Genomic DNA, 15889 nt, shown 5'->3' on the forward strand with positions numbered 1-15889 from the left:
AAAAGAGAAATAGCCATATCTAAGATGTATAGAGCTGTACATCCTGGCTCCCCCCCCCCCCGCCCCGCGCCCTGCTTACTTGCTAGCCTTTCATTCTTATCCCCTAAGAAAGGTCCCAGCCACTGACTGAGATCACAATTAGATACTGGGCTGGCTACAGCTCTGAAGGTCTGCTTGAAGTGGGTCGTAATGTCTAAGAAAGTGGCTTTAGAGCTGGAGGTTCAAATCCACACTCTGCCATTCCCAAAGGCATGTGATTTAGGATATGCGCTGGTCCTCAGTTTGCTCATTCATAACATGGGAATAATATTCCCAGTCCTCTCAGGGCTTAGCTGAAAAGGTGATCTAAGCTGACCTAACAAACACTAGATACCCTGTAAGTGGATGACAGACCTGGGAAAGGGAAGGGTCTCTAGAATGCGTTCCCTGGGGAGATGTGTCTGAGATGGTTTTCTTTTCCCAACAATTTGAGTCAGTTCAGGCCTTTTGTGTCCAAGGTTACCCACTAGATACCACACCCCAGCCCTGTGATTTCACCCAACAGAGCAACCCAACTTCCTCTCAAAATGACTGTGTGAGTCAGAGCTGCGGCAAGGCAAGACAAGTCGTGAGAACCATCTGCAGTGCCGGCATTGTGACCCAGGGGGTCTTCCCAGCATCCTCAGGCTGTTTTCCCCTGTGCCTGCAGGAAGCACTCAGAGGAGGGAAACAATGCAGGACAGGCTGACTGACCTCCCACACAGAAGGTCAAGACTCCAAGCCCCAAGAGGGCAAACTACAGGCCTCAGTGGCACAAGACCTGTGCACGGTGAGGCATGTGGGCATATGTTACAGAGCTGTCCCTCCTTTTTCACTCCTTTCTGCTTAGGAAGAGGCCCTCAAATCAATGAGCATCTTTGAGGACACTTAAAGCAACATGATGCCATCTTGAACTCAGAGTCACCTGAAGAGGTGAGAAGCTGACCTGGGCAGACAGACACAAAGGGGCACACACGTGCACACATACATCATCAAGAGGCTCAGAAGACGGCCAGCCAGAATGGAAAGAAATGAAAGGACAGGAGCATAGGAGCCCAAATCAGACGGCAGATCCCAGCAGACCATGAAACGTACACCTGAATTCACTTGGCATCTGTTGAGCTCTGCCAAGGGTTCATCAAACATGCCTGGGAATGCCAGCCCAGCAGAAGTCATGCCAGTCTCACGGAAGGGTCCACTTGCTCAGATGCATTCTATTCAAAGCCTCTCTGCCCTGAAGAGGCTCTGCCTAGCAGAAACCCAACTCACCCCTGTCACATGCCCCACTGCCTCTACCAGGGACAGGTCTCAGCAGTGTAACAGGCTCTGCCAGTCCTCAGAGCTGGGAGGCCTTTGGAAATACCCTGGCATGGGGCTCATGCCAGGTTCATATGAGAATGTGAGCCCAGGGGAGACCGTTGCTGCTCTAGGGCCCACAGTCAACCATCCCCAGCAAGATTGGCTAATGAGTGTTAGAAGTAGCTCATAGCCACACCCAGGCCTGGAGCCAGAATTGCCAGGCTGTTTTAACCGCCCAGGGCTCAGCATCAGCTCAGGAGCAGCCCTGGCTTAAAATCCTCACACAGAAGCTCTGCCAAAGTCATAACCAAATATCAGTGACTACGGCTACTTACCTGAGACTCCTCTATAAAATAGAAGCAACAATTCCTAACCTACAAAGCTGCTGTGAGAATAAAGACAACAAAGATCAATTCAATTACCAAATCAGCGGTAAACTGCATTGTTCTGTGTGTGTGTGTGTGTGTGTGTGTGTAGTGTGTGTTCATGTGTGATGCAGAAACACTGGTGTCAATGGAATGTATGTGAAAATCAAAGGACACCCTTAAAAGTCAGTCTTCGCCTTCCACCTTGTTTGAGGCTAGGTTAGCTTCTGGGAATTATTTTGTGTCCACCCCTACCTCACCACAGCAACTCTGGAACTGCAAACACATCCAGCTTAGTGGGTGGTGGGAGTGCAAACTCAGGTTCTCAGGCTTCACGTTCCACAGAGCCATCTCCTCAGCCTGTCTTATTGTTTTGTTTATTTGTTTGTTTGTTGTTGTTTTGAGTCAGGGTCTCCTATGGCCAGGATTGGCTTCAAATTCCTTATATAACTGAGACTGAACCCTGATAGTCCTACCTTCGCTTCTCACATACTGGAATCATAGGTTTATGTCAGGAAGCCCTTCTGCTAAAGTGGAAATCTGACATTACTGTACAGCCCTGAACTCCGGGCAACATGGTGGACTCCCTTTGCCAGCAGGGCTTCCTCTTCTTTGGGGTATCCTGGATCCCACACTTGAGGAGATTCCTGGATACCTCCCCATCCTAAGGAGGCGTCTCAGTGGCCTGAAGTCTTTAGCCAATGCCCTTTGCCCACCCTGGATATTCTTACCCCCTTACCCCAAACTATATAACCCTTGGTTGACCCCCAAATAAAACCCACCCTGAAAAAAGAAATAGGCACAAGCTAAGTTCCTCTCAGAGAGCTGTTTCATTGCAGATCCTCAGAGAAGACCTTCCCTCCCCACCCCTACCCCTACTCCCTCCCAGCTGGACCAGGATCTGGCCCATTTCGGATTCCACTTCATCCTTCCAGCTACATCCGAACACCCCGAGAGGAAGAAAGTGGAGGGCCCACGGCTTTGCATGGTAAATCCAGCTTCCAAGAGGTAATTATTGTCATTGCTGCGATGACAGCCACAGGCATGACCTAGACCTTCTGAGTCCTTCAGTTCCAGCTTCTCCATCTCTTCCTAGCCAAGACGTCCTCTGTAAGTATGTAGCTATACATGAGGTCCCTGCAACTGTCAGGCCTTCCGAGTGCTCTCCTTTTCACCTAGACTCTACCAACCCTGGACTCCAAAGTAGCAAACACACAGCCAAGCTCCTTCTATGCGCCTTACCCTCTGCTTGTCCCAGAAACTGGGTCACTAGCTCTATACATCAAGAGTTCCAGTCCCCATTGCCCACTGTTGTCACCCCCAGGTCAGGAAGATATTCCAGTGTTTCCCCTGGGAAGATGAATGAATGCCCAGAGTTATAAAGGTGTGGTGGCATCTTTCCCAAGACCATAGAGAAACTGAGAAGGCCAACTTGAGAACTAGTCAGAACTGGAGGGGACAGGAGGCTCTCCTCCCTAGTAGTGAAGAGCACCGTGGGACAAAGACTAAGCCTCTGGCAGCACAAGAATGTTCTATCAGGGACCGCAAGTCTCTATGGTCAGGTCTGTCCTCTCCCTGGCTCACCAGATAAGTTCTCTCTGCCCAAGGGCACCCTTGGCACATTTTCCAGGGTCCAGACAGAGAGGTCAAACCTGAGGCTGCCTCTGGAGTGGCAGAAAAAGCCAGTTCTGAAGGCAGACAGTAGATTGCCCTCAGTATCTGCCCATTCCGAGTCTCTGGGCACGTGGCCTGACCTTGCTGGGCTTGGGTTTCTCCTCCTCTTCAGTGATGTTAAGACAATCACACAAGAAGATGGTCATCTGGCACAGCCCCACCCCCAAGTCCTACCCTGAACACTGCAGGACTGGCTGACCTATGGCAGTGGCAAAGGCTATAATAACAGAATATGTGACTTTCTCCCAATGTGTGGTTCACACTGTGCCCCCTCCGTAACCAATCTCCCCCACAACCCTCACCTTTTGCTGGTAGATTTCCCTGCCACTCCTGCCCCAGAGTGTGGGGAAAAGGACATCGAGGAGAAGTCCCCACTCGCACAGAGGATAGACTTCTGGGCAGTGATGTCATCCTCCTTGTTCCTCTTCCTTCTTTCCCAGCCCCTATGACTCAGATCCACAACTCAACAGCCCCCGTGTGGTCATAATCGCAGAGGATTCGGGTTGTTTGCCGCACAAAGCCCACCCCAGACGCATCTAACCAGAGGTCAGACATTCATTCGCTCAACACTTTCTAGGAGTCTCTCTGAGGATGCAGAACACCAGCTTGCAGCTCCAGGATCTCATTGCAACCCTAACAGGGTTTTTCATCTTGGTGTCCAACCTAAATCCCACCAAAAAGAGTGAATTCTAGAGGTCAGCACTGAGGGGAGGGTGACTCCTGCAGAAAGCTTCAGTAGTGGCCTCTCCAGAATAAGGATGCTGCCTCCCCAGAGAACTGTTCTGAAAGGCCACCACTTCTATAACTGTTCTGAAGATAAACATGAAAGCCTCCAGCCCAGATGCCAGGCACCCAGCTGCTAGGCATCTGAGCATCTTGGACATTCAACCACCCTGTTCCCATCAGGTGCCTGGACAGAGCTTAAGGGGCCAGAAATGGGGAAGAGAACTGGGCTAAAAAAAAAAAATCCCAACTCGTCTCAGAAACTAGGCTTCTTCCCTTACAAGATGTCCTCTTGTAGCGAAGTCTGGAGTGCATGAGCAATACTCTGTAAGCAGGAAGAAGACACCACATATGCAGGACAGTACAGACCCCTGTAGACCAGTCATGGGACCAACAAACTCATCACTAGAGCTACTCTGTGCATGGGCAAACATTATCCCTCTTTATGGTTTCTTTGCCTCATGACACTTTGGGCAAAACGGATATTCACAGTGTTAACCTAAAGTGGTGATGTAGTATGCAAACTTCTTTCTTCTTTTCCTTTTGACTGAAGTCTCGTGTATCTCAGGCGAGCTTTGAACTATGTAGCCTTGGATGACTTCTGGTCCTCCTGCTTCTACCTCTAAACACTGAGGTTACCACCATGAGCCACTATGACCAGTTTGTGCATCGCTGGTGGCTGGTGATCCAATTCAGGATTCATGGGTGCTAGGCAAGCACTCTACTAACTGAGCTACCTTCCCAGCCACACAATGAAAATGGCACTGATATCAGGACCCTGTGTCAGCTAACGGTGATGTATTTGTAACACGGGGGAAGACGTCCACGGGCCACAGTTAACCAAGAGTTAGTGCTGAAGACTAAGAACACCAGCTACCAAAGAAAACACACACCTCCAAAATATTCCCATTCCCAAGCAAGGTGGAAGGGTAGACCACCACTCCATAGCCCTTAGCTCCCCAGCCCTCCACACCTGGCCTGCCCATCAGTCAACCAAGCCCATAAGACAGGTTTAGGTTTCAATTTCAAGTACAGATTTCAGATTCACCTATTTACAGGTCCCCAAACTACTCAGAATGTCGTTGTTGCTAAACAGTAGGAGTCCTAGGGACTTCTGGGAGGACAAAGGGAATGAGAAAGGAGGCTCAGTTAAATAAATAGCTCTCAAACTGTTCAGACACTTTCATTGGCATCTCAAACTGAAAGTAACTACTACACACTCAAAAAAAAAAAAAAAAGTCTTTGAGCTGGCCTGGTGGTGCATGCCTTTGTCCCAGCATCTGGGAGACATAGGCAGGTAGATTTATGTGAGTTCAAGGTCAGCCAAATCTATAGTGAGGTACTATCTTAAAAAAACAAAAATAAAAACAAAAACAAAAAACCCAAACTTTTTTTTTTAAGGATTTGGGTTTTAATTTAATCACTATTCATTTACAGATGGCCCACAATCAATTTGAAGGGAAATAATTTTTCACAATTAAGTAGGTGTCTCCCCGACACATACACAAAACCCCGGTCACGCACATACAAACTTCGGGTCTAATGTTTGCTTAATATTTCCCTTCAGTGATAAGCTCTCAGGTCTGAGTCACCCACCATACATTTCTCATTAGGACAGGTTTGGCTTGGAAATAAAACTCCCTTTCTGCCAGGCCACTGCCTCAAGCTCCGAAATCTGCGACTGGTTGACTGGGGCCTAGTAAGAAAGGGCCCTGGAGAGCCGGATTCAATTTTCTCGTCTCTATGTGCCACCCTGGTCCTCCAGCCTCTCCCTACCTTCCTTCAGACCTCCTCTCCATCCATCTCCATTTACCTAAGACAGCCCAAACTGTCCCATCCCATTTCCTCTTCAGTCTTTTATTTTTCGAAGGAGCCTTTAAAGCTATTCCCAGAACCTGTTCCCTCGTGCTCTTCTGCAGACCTGGTCCCTCTTCACCATTCAGATCCAAGAACAGGGGACCACCTAACCTCGTGCTCCCCTCCCCCGCAGTTTCCCCTTTCAGAGCTGGCATTCATGGTGTTTTCTTCCTCAAAGTCCGGAGAATGCCTCCCTTCCAGTCTTGGCTAGCAGCTTCCTTAAGCTTCAAGAACCATCAACCCAGTGACCTACCTGCCTGCATCCCTACTCCACACCCAGGGCCTGAATAATCAGTCACCCACCCCGTTTCGGGCCCCACAAGCCCCAGACTTGGGAGTCATCAGATCCCACAAATCCCAGCGGGTCTCAGCCCCCCGAGGAGGGAGCGGCCAAGCAGGGGTGCTCTCAGCTACTCCGGACCCTAGAGCCCCAGCGGTCATCGTGGATCAGGGTGCCGGTGCCCTGCGGGTAAGGGCCGCGGAGTTCCCAGCTCCTTGCACCCGGCGCCTTAGCGCGTGCAGTCCAGGCGCCGCCGCACACAAAGGTGGACCCAGCAGCCCACGCCGCCCCGCGCCACGCAAGCACTCACCGCGCCGCGCCGACTCCCGGGACTCGGGGACGCGGCGGGGCGCAGCCCAATCGCCGCCACTGTTGGTGCCGCCGCCGCCGCGAGGCCCGGCCAGACTGGGGCCGGGGGCGAGAGTGAGGGGCGGGACGGCCAGAGGAAGCTGGGGGCCCGGAAAAGCCGCCCGGGTGCGCCCCAGAGGCTGGATTGGCCCTGCGGCGAGATCCGAGGGTGAAGCCTGAGCCCGCCTGCTGGGCAGGGCCCGGGGTCTGGACCCGCCCCGACCCAGACCCTTGTTGGACCCCGACGGGGGAAGACCCAGTACTCTGAGGAGGAGGAGGAGGTGTTGGGCTACTCGCTGCCCATCCCCCACACGGATCCTAGCACTTCCAAGAGCCGAAGTTTCTTTTTCGGTGAGAGGGGACAGGTGACCGGCCACTGACCACTCCCACCCTCGGAACTGCTGGCTCCAAGCCCCGCTGCAATCCAGCTGTCCCCATTCAGTCCAGAATTTCTCCCCTCGACACCAGGCCAGCACCGCGGCTCGGAAAGGGTTAACTCGACAGCGAAGAATTCCGAGTTGCTGGGAGCTCTCTATAAATACAGTGTCGTGGGCGCCTGAGCCAACCACAGGGCAATTTCCACTGAGATGGTTTTCCTCGTTTTCTTACACCCACAGCAACCGGACTAACGCTGCTCTCAACCCTTTTATCCCAGCCGCATGCCAGCTGCTGGCTAGCCCAGGTTCTGTAGAGAAGAGTAAGCCTGGGTGCCCTCAACCCTGAACCCTTTCTTTGCCATCTATCTATCCCCATCCCCTTTCACTATGTCCTTAAAAAAAAAAAAAAAAAAAAATCTAGCTGCAGGCAGCGACAAGAGGAGGGCAAAGGATGATTAAGTCTGTCTGGAATTTGCCAACATCCCTTCACCTGTGTTTGTATCTGTCCATTACACAGACAGGAAACAGCAACAGCGTAGAGGGCCTTCTGTGGGCTCAAATGAAGGCAGCATGCTTTCCTCTCTGGCCTCCATAGATCTCCCAAGGGTCCCACCAGGTAGAAATTATTTCTGTTTTGCAGATGAAAAAAAAAAATTGAGACTCAAGGAAAGAAGGGACTCCAACCTTGCACTGCTTGCAGACTTAGCAACCAAGTGACAGCAGCTGTCAGAGAGAGCTTAGGAAATAATCGTGAATCCACACGGGTCTCGGCTTCTGCCAGCTACTATTTTAAGCTCTTCACAATTTATCTCTTTTAATCCCCCAAATTCAGTGAAGTGAGTGCTGTTACTCGCATTTTTGCAGATAAGGAGATTCAGACACAGGCTTTATAGTAGCTCACCCGAGGGCACCCAGCTCTTAGGGAGAGGCAGAACTATTCTATGTCCTTGAATTTGTGTGCTGAGATCAAATATAGCTATGTCTATGCTTCTAAATATAAATTTGGCATTAAAAAAAAAAAAAAAACCTGTATACATGGTCCTGCCCTTGAGCCAAGACTCTCATGTAGAGGTCAGAGGATAACCTTGGGTATTAATCCTTGACTTCCATCTTGCCTGAAACAGGATGTCTTTTTTTTTTTTTTTTTTTTTTTTTCTGCTGTGTCTACCAGGCTAGGTGTCCATGAGCTTCCCAACTCAACCGTGATGGGTGGTGAAGGGACACTTTACAATGCAGAGGCTTTTCTTATCCTTGCTCAAGAGCACAGTCCGAGAGGGAAGAAAATAATGAGCATTGGTTCTCAGTTCAAGGAGCTCTGACGCCCCCCAGGAAAGGGAAACAACTTGAACAAAGAGTGCATTATAGTGTGTCTCAAGGACCATTCAGCTGCGATTCAGTCAGTTGGCCACAGATATAGAAAGCTAGGATGACCGTTCTAGCACTCAAGAGTCTCTTAGTTTAGAAGAGGTTGGCTTGGTATTTCTAGCAAGTTCACCGTAGGGACGTTTCCAACAGAGTCCTGTCTGAAGCAGAGGCATTGGCATGAAAGGTGTTCTCCACACTTTCTGTCTGGACAAGGGTCCTCCTATTCTCCTTCTCTGTTTTCTGGACCAGCACTGTGGTGGTTTGAATGAGACTTGCCCCCATAGCTCATATGTTTGGATGCTTGGTCCACAATTATTGAAATTGTTTGAGAAGGATTAGAAAGTATGGGTGTTGTGTCCGGCCAGCAGACCACAACCTGGGTTCTAGCCTGGAAAGGCATTTTGGAAACCTAGAAGAGAAGAGGGGCTAGGTGGCGAGAGAAAGAAATGTAGCCAAGACAGTTATTCTGATCAAAGCTCAAATTTTATTGTTGCGACACTAGTTATGAAGGAAGGGGGAGGGGACCCGATTCCCGCCGAATAATCTCTGGTCCAGTAGAAAGGTGAGCACGTGTGTGGCTCCGCAGGTTCCAGCAGTGGGCGTGGCAGAACGAATGAGCAGGAAGCTCCACCCCTGAGCAAGCTGGTTTCAGGCTGGGGGAGGGGAGACTACAGGGTGGTTGGTTTTTTGAGACAAGGTCTCTTATAGCCCAAGCTGACTTCAAACTTGCTATGTAACCAAAGATGATTGCTAGCTTCTGACCCTCTTACCTTTACCTCCTGCATGCTAGGATTACAGGCATGTGCCACCATCCCCAGTTTTATGCAGAGCTAGATAGCAAACCAAGGCTTTGTACATGCTGAGCAAGCACTCTAGTACTGAGCTATGCCCCAACCCCAAAGCAGCTCATCTTTAGAAAGCAGCTCAGAGACACTGAATGCCTCAGTTGAGAACAAAACTCAAAGTCTATTTGTTTCATCTGCTTCAATAAGGAAAAAAAAGATCAAACCTTGGCTGTATCAGAGCCCAAAACCCTGTTTGAACATTTTTCTAGAGAATCACTGTGACACTTAGCCAACACTGTGGTACTGCCCTCCAAGCTCAGCCTGGAGTTGTTTGCATTTGTAGGCTCCGTGTCCTTAGAGTTTGGACAAGGGCCACCACTCAACCCTGACCACTCATGTAGGGTTCACAGGGCTGCCTTCCAACATCCAATCTATACTGAGGCAAGCAAATGATGAAGACCAGTGCAGGGCTGGAAACAGTAAGTAATGGCCACTGCAGGCTCCTTTTTTTCTGGTGTCCTACTCCCAGGAATGGAGTCTTGGAACAGGTTTCAAACATCTAGAGGGAAATGCTTCCAGCTGGAAGCAGCTGGTAGGGAAAATAGCAGAAGCAATCTCAAGAAAGAATTGATCACCCAAAGAGGATTATCTGAACACTCCACTCTGACTCAGCACACTCAAAACAGCAAATTATAACCCAGCTTGTCTAGCTATCTACGTGCTTCATCTGACTCACTGCCCTGCTTCTTGTTCACCCTCTTTTATATCTGTCCTACTTCCCCATCCTTGGTGAAACCATTCGACCCTCCCTTGCTTTCCCCCAAGAGCTTTCCAGAGCCCAGGCTCATAACACTCCCAATGCTAGGAATCTATATTAGGTTTTCTTGGAGGTTCTACCAATAGAGGTTTAGGGAATTCTCCAAATCAAAGGCTAAGGACAGCGTTTAAAAAACAGAAGAACAGGGGCTGGAGAGATGGCGCAGCTGGCTAAGAGTTTGCTGAGCAAGCACAGGATTTAAGTTAAATCCCCAGCATCCACATTAAATGCAGGGAAAAACACTGTGCACCTGTAATCTCAGTGGTGTGAAGATGGAGACGGAAGGACCCCTGGGGCTTGCTGGATATCCAATCTAGCCTAATCACTGAGCTCCAGGTTAAATGTGAGACCCAATCTCAAAATACAAGGTTGGAAGCCAGACATAGTGGCATACACCTTTAAACCCAACACTTGGAGAAGCATGGACAAGCAGATCTCTGAGATCGAGGCCAGCCTGGTATACACAGTGAATTCCAGGCCAGCTAAGGCTATATAGTGAGACCCTATTGGATGATGATGATGATGATATAAAAGATACCTGATGTTGACCCCTGGCCTCCACAGGCATGTGCACACATGTACATGCACAGCTACATGTACAAACAAGCATACATGTACAAACATGTGCACATCCAAATATAACCAGAAAAAAATGAAGTCCATACTGTGGTGCAGGGGTGACGCTCCCATCGTACTCCTGTGTGGAACCTGTGTTATTCAAACAGGCTTCTCCCTTGGTCTGACTTGAAAGTGAGCCTCTTCCTTGACTTTCAATTCTAAAGGATCTCACTTACTTCACACTAGTCCTGACCTTTCTCTCAGGTTTGGTCCATGACAGGATCAAAAAAAAAAAAAGGCATAGACCAGAACAAGACCAAGGAGTGGCTTGGAGAACAGAGGTCTAGCATATAACACTGACAGTGGCAATCCTCTCACAGAAGGCAGGGAATAAACCACAGGAAATCCAGAAATTCTGACTTCCAGCCAGGTGCTGAAGCTGCCGGGCTAATGTGCTGTGTGCAGAATCACAAGGTCCCTTTGTGTTTGCCGTTTCCAGATAGGTTTGAGATACTGTGCTGGGGCATCTTTGAGCATCTTACCCCATCCTTGGCCCTCAAAGGAAAGCACCAGGCTGTCCCAAAAGGGAGAATATTCCCAGCCCTCCTGGGACACTCCTGACCTTGCCAGTCACTCACACACTTTCCCTCCTGCCCTACCACCAGAAGTGTGTGTGGGGGGGGTGGGGGGGTGTCTCTGCCCACTGGCCACTTCACCCAAGGTTACCGCAATGGATGTAGAGGATTACTTTGTAACTGCTTCTTCCACTGCTGTGGTTAGCAGTCGATAATGAATACAATCTTAGGCTTATTTTCTTAAATCAGGACTTCCAGCACAATAGTGGCCCTTCCTCCTTCCTCATTTCCCATGAGGTCATTCTTTCTAAAGACATTCTCACAGTCAGTCTTACAGAGGAAACACGGCACTCCCAGGTAAGCTGTGGGCCACTATCCTCCCAGGACTTTAACCTCGGGTGGTGGACCCTTCTTCCCTAGCTCTAAAAATCTCCCAATTAGAGAAAGGGATACAGTTTAGTTGGAAGATTTCTTGCACGAAGTCCTGAATTTAACCCCCAACACTACATAAAGAAGATTTCTAGCAGCCCTGTAGCTTTGGCACTTGGAGGGTAAAAGTTCAAGATCACCCTCAGCTACACAGTGGTGGTGCACGCCTTTAATTCCAGCACTTGGGAGGCAGAGGCAGGCAGATTTCTGAATTCAAGGCCAGCCTGGTCTATACAGAGTGAATTCCAGGTCAGCCAGGGCTACACAGAGAAACCCTGTCTCGAAAAAACAAACAAAACAAAACAAACAACAACAACAAAACAAACAAAAAATCCCCAATCAGTCCTTTGATACACTCTTAGAGTTTGTATTGCTTTCACAATGTGGTTTCTCCATTATCCCTCAACACTCCTACCCGGCCATAAATAACACAGTCCACTTCCTCTTCCCTGAGGGAGGCAGTCTGTCATTGGTAAGCTCACTAGCTGGATAAATTCACTCCCCTCCCAGACATCAGGAAACAGGCACTGACTTAGTCTATTGCTGTGACAAAACACTAGGACCAAGGCAACTTGTAAACAAAAGCATTTCATTAGGCTTAGTTTCAGACAGTTCAGTCTATGATGACCAAGCAAAGGCACGGAACAGCTGAGAGCTCACATCTTGATCTGAAAACCAAAGGCAGCAGTGGTTTTGGGGGTTAGGGGGAGTACCATACCTCCTCATCCTTGCCAAACGTCCACCAATTCCATACTAAGCATTCAAACATACGAGCCTATGGGAGCCGTTCTCATTCAAACCACCACAGCTGCCAACATCACCCCTGCTCTGTTTAAATATGTATTGCCCAGGGTTCTCTGTTCTGTGCCATTCATGTGACTTACCTTTCAGCATTTGGGAGGGGTGGGGTCAGGGTCTAGACACATAGTTCAAGCTGATCATGAACTCACTATATAGCCTAAGCTGACCTCAAACTCACAATGATCTTACTGCCTCTGACTCTTGAGTACTGGGATTACAGGCATGTGCTAATATACCTTTGAACTCTTTAATAATCCGTGGGTAAAGGTGCTTGACCTCACGCCTGACCACCTGGAGCCTGATCTCCTGCTGGACCCACATGGTGGAAGGAAAGAAGTGACTCTGGCGAGTTGCCTCTGACCTCCATATGCGTCATGACACACATGCACAGTAGTGCGTGTGCTCTGATTCAAGCACACATGTGCACACCACACACACACACACACACACACACACACACACACACACACACACATTAAATAAATACACGAATGTTTGAAGAAAGAAAAAAACTCCCTGAAGACAGGGACTCTGGTTCATCTCCTCAATCCCCATATTCTTCCCTGGCTGCTATATTGTAGCTGCCTGAAAGCTCAAACTCGAGAATGCCCTACCCCTGACTGGGGGAAATGGGGTGTAGGGTAGGTTGTTCAACAGGCTGGAGAGCAGACTACTAGGCTCACCTGTCAAGCCTGCTATGGAAGACTTACATGGCCAAGAGAAAGAAGTAGCTTAGCTGTGCTGGGTACCTGCCTCCTTTTCTTTTGTGCATCCTCCCCAGATGTGCCTGCAGTCTGTTGAACCATTGACTGTTTCTCTCCAAGAGCTCTAGAAAGGGAATTTCCTTGGCCCTGTAGCAGGATAGCACAGTGGGCAGGCAGCCTATCAGGCCAAGAAGTGACAAGGAGTTTACTCCCTTCTTTCCCTCCAAGTTCTTGCCAAGGCTGACCAGGGCTCTTGCTCCCATGAGTTCCCCAGCAGTGACAGGAGGAAACACAGCTGAAGAGGGTTCTCTTACCCATTGGTCTTGCATCTGACACCCAGGGTCCTGGCCTTGAACTCGTGGCACAACCCTGCCCCAGCCTTCCAAGCTACTGGGACTACAGGCGCGCCACCACGCCTGGCCGGTCTTGCATCTGAAACGCAGTCTTCCCTTGCTTTTCCATTCACCTTCTAGTTTCCTGTGCTGGGCTCTTCTCTCCACAACCCCCTAACGTTGGGGATTCCCAGGCCTGAGCCTACTCAGATCTCTTTCCTTCTGGGGTTTTTCCCACCCCGCTGTCATCTCATCCCGTCTGATGGCTTGGACTGAAATCCACTTGTCTAAGGAAACTCTCCAGCTAAGACTGAGTCCTTGAGATTTGGGTAACCAGAGACCTATTTATGTCTTTGCTTAACTTTTGTTTCCCGGAACTTTCACATCCCAACCACTGTTCACAAAACAAAATGAGTCTTCCCTGCCTGGTGATTAACCCCAATCTTCTAGCAGTTCCAGCCAAACACTTCGTAGTCATTCTTGCCTTTTCTCTTTCTTGGCAAACCCACATCTGCCACACTGCGGTAAGGCCCTTAATGGAGCCCAGATAGGATGATTAGTATATAGGCCATGACCCAGGGCTGGGGAGAACCACTCCTTACATAGACTAGAAGGAAGGATAGAAGATAGGTAATAGACTGTGAACAGGGAAATTGATAGATACAACTGGTAGCTTGCTTTCTGTTTTCTCCTCTGTTACAGATAAGGCAAGGTCATCATCTATCATAAGGGAAGAAAGCATAGGCTGAGATTGGGGGAACATGAAGATTTTGGGTAGTAGCTCTAAGAAGTAGAATGAATTGATCTCCCGCAATACACAGCATGCTCATTTTGTTTTTCTGACACGGAATCTTGCTGTGTAGCCAAGGCTAGCCTCAAATTACTCTCTTCCCACCTAAGTCTTCCAAGTCACTAGGCTGACAGGCATGTGCCACCGCCCCATCTCATGGCATGGGTGATTATAAACATCTTTTATAGGTCTGGGTATTTTCCATCATGCTTCATGCCCAAGATGGTCGGGTTGCGTGTCTAGCATTCAAGAAACGTACTGCCTGAACTCAACCTCAGCATTAAAGGAGGTGGTGGGAGTGGAGGATGCTTTGTAATCTATGAAGACAAAAATACTAGCCATGATAATGAAAAAGGAGCATTGTAGGCTGAAGATTGATTACTGCAAGTTGAAGATTAATAGAATCCAGTGCAGCAGAAGTCCACAAAAGGAAAAATCAGTTAATGGAGATTGAAGTGGAAATTTAAGGGTTCTTTGGAAAGTTGGTTGGATGGTGTTTTGGCTGGGGCAAACATGTGAAGGAGTGTTTTCCTGAAGTGGACACAGGTGAAAGACTAAGGCAGATTTGACAAAGAATGTTTAGGTAAAGGCCAGGCATGGTGGCCCACACCTTTAATCCTAGCACTCGGAAGGCAGAGGCAGGCGGATTTCTGAGTTCCAGGACAGCCTGGTCTACAAAGTGAGTTCCAGAACAGCCAGGGCTACACAGAGAAACCCTGTCTAGAAAAATCCAAAGAAAGAAAGAAAGAGAGAAAGAAAGAAAGAAAGAGAGAGAGAGAGAGAACATTTAGCTGAAGCAGACACAAAAAAAAGATGTTCTTCTAAAGCGAGCATGTGAAAGGACATGTGATGAAGAATTCTTTGCTAACAACACACATTATTGGTCCACCTTACATTGCATAGTTGAGCTCCATTTGTTGCGACTCCATAGAGAAAAATGCACCAAAAAACTTCTAGTGGTATGCTGCAGTTTCTTGCTGCTTCTGCAGACTCCTTCTGATTGGCAGAGTGATGTCAGCTGAGACAGATACAAATGCTGAGGCAAGACTCATGGAGGACACTTGATGTTTGGAGGGTACAAATAGGACTTGAAGGCCAGTGATGGAGGCTGAGCTTGGCTTGCTTATAGAGCCAGCTATTCAATGTCTGTGAGTCTTGAGTCTTCTCTGAACTTTGCTTCCCTGAGAGAGGCACAGCAGAGAACTTCTCCTGACATTCCTGTTGGCTCTGGTCCCTCCTGCTGATTGGTGCCAGGGCAGAGGTCTGGCTGTCTGTGCTAGGTCTTGTCACCACTATTGCTAACCCGACTCTACCAAACTAGACTACTGATGTATCCATGAAGGGTTTATGAGTGGACTGAGCTGCTTCTGCTGACCTGTGAACTGAACTGCCGATTTCCAGACAACATAGACTGGAGTTGCTCCAAAGAACCTTTCTAAACAGGTCCACTCCCCACCCCTCACCCCCCACCCTGCCCATCCTTTCTTTCCCACTACCTTTGGTGGGTGGTGGGCTAAAGGGGGGTTAAAGCATTTAAGAACCATCATTAAAAGTAGGATTTGAAAAAATTAAAGGTTACCAAAGATGGTATAAATGAAGATGCGTTTGCATGCTAAATAGATATAGCAGAGATTTAAATAAGTTAGAGACTTTTTTCTTTGTTTTTAGATTATTTGTTCTTTATACATTTGAATGCTTTCCCTGCATATGTGCATGTGCCTGATATTCACAGAGGTAGGAAAATGTTGTTAGATTCTCCAGCACTGGGCTTTCTGGATGGTTGTAAGCTGCC

The 15889-nt window shown here is 48.7% G+C and overlaps 1 protein-coding gene across 1 annotated transcript in view; it reads right to left on the bottom strand.

Moving 5' to 3' along the window:
- Cd276 (CD276 antigen) overlaps positions 1 to 6538 on the bottom strand; it is a 30734-nt gene extending 24196 nt beyond the window's left edge. Inside the window, exon 1 of the mRNA NM_133983.4 lies at positions 6527 to 6538. The gene's annotated coding sequence lies outside the window, so the exon portion shown is untranslated. The remainder of the gene's footprint in view (positions 1 to 6526) is intronic.
- Positions 6539 to 15889: the final 9351 nt, after the last annotated feature.

The sequence above is a fragment of the Mus musculus genome, chromosome 9 (assembly GCF_000001635.26).
Source record: "Mus musculus strain C57BL/6J chromosome 9, GRCm38.p6 C57BL/6J".
Lineage (NCBI taxonomy): Eukaryota > Metazoa > Chordata > Mammalia > Rodentia > Muridae > Mus > Mus musculus.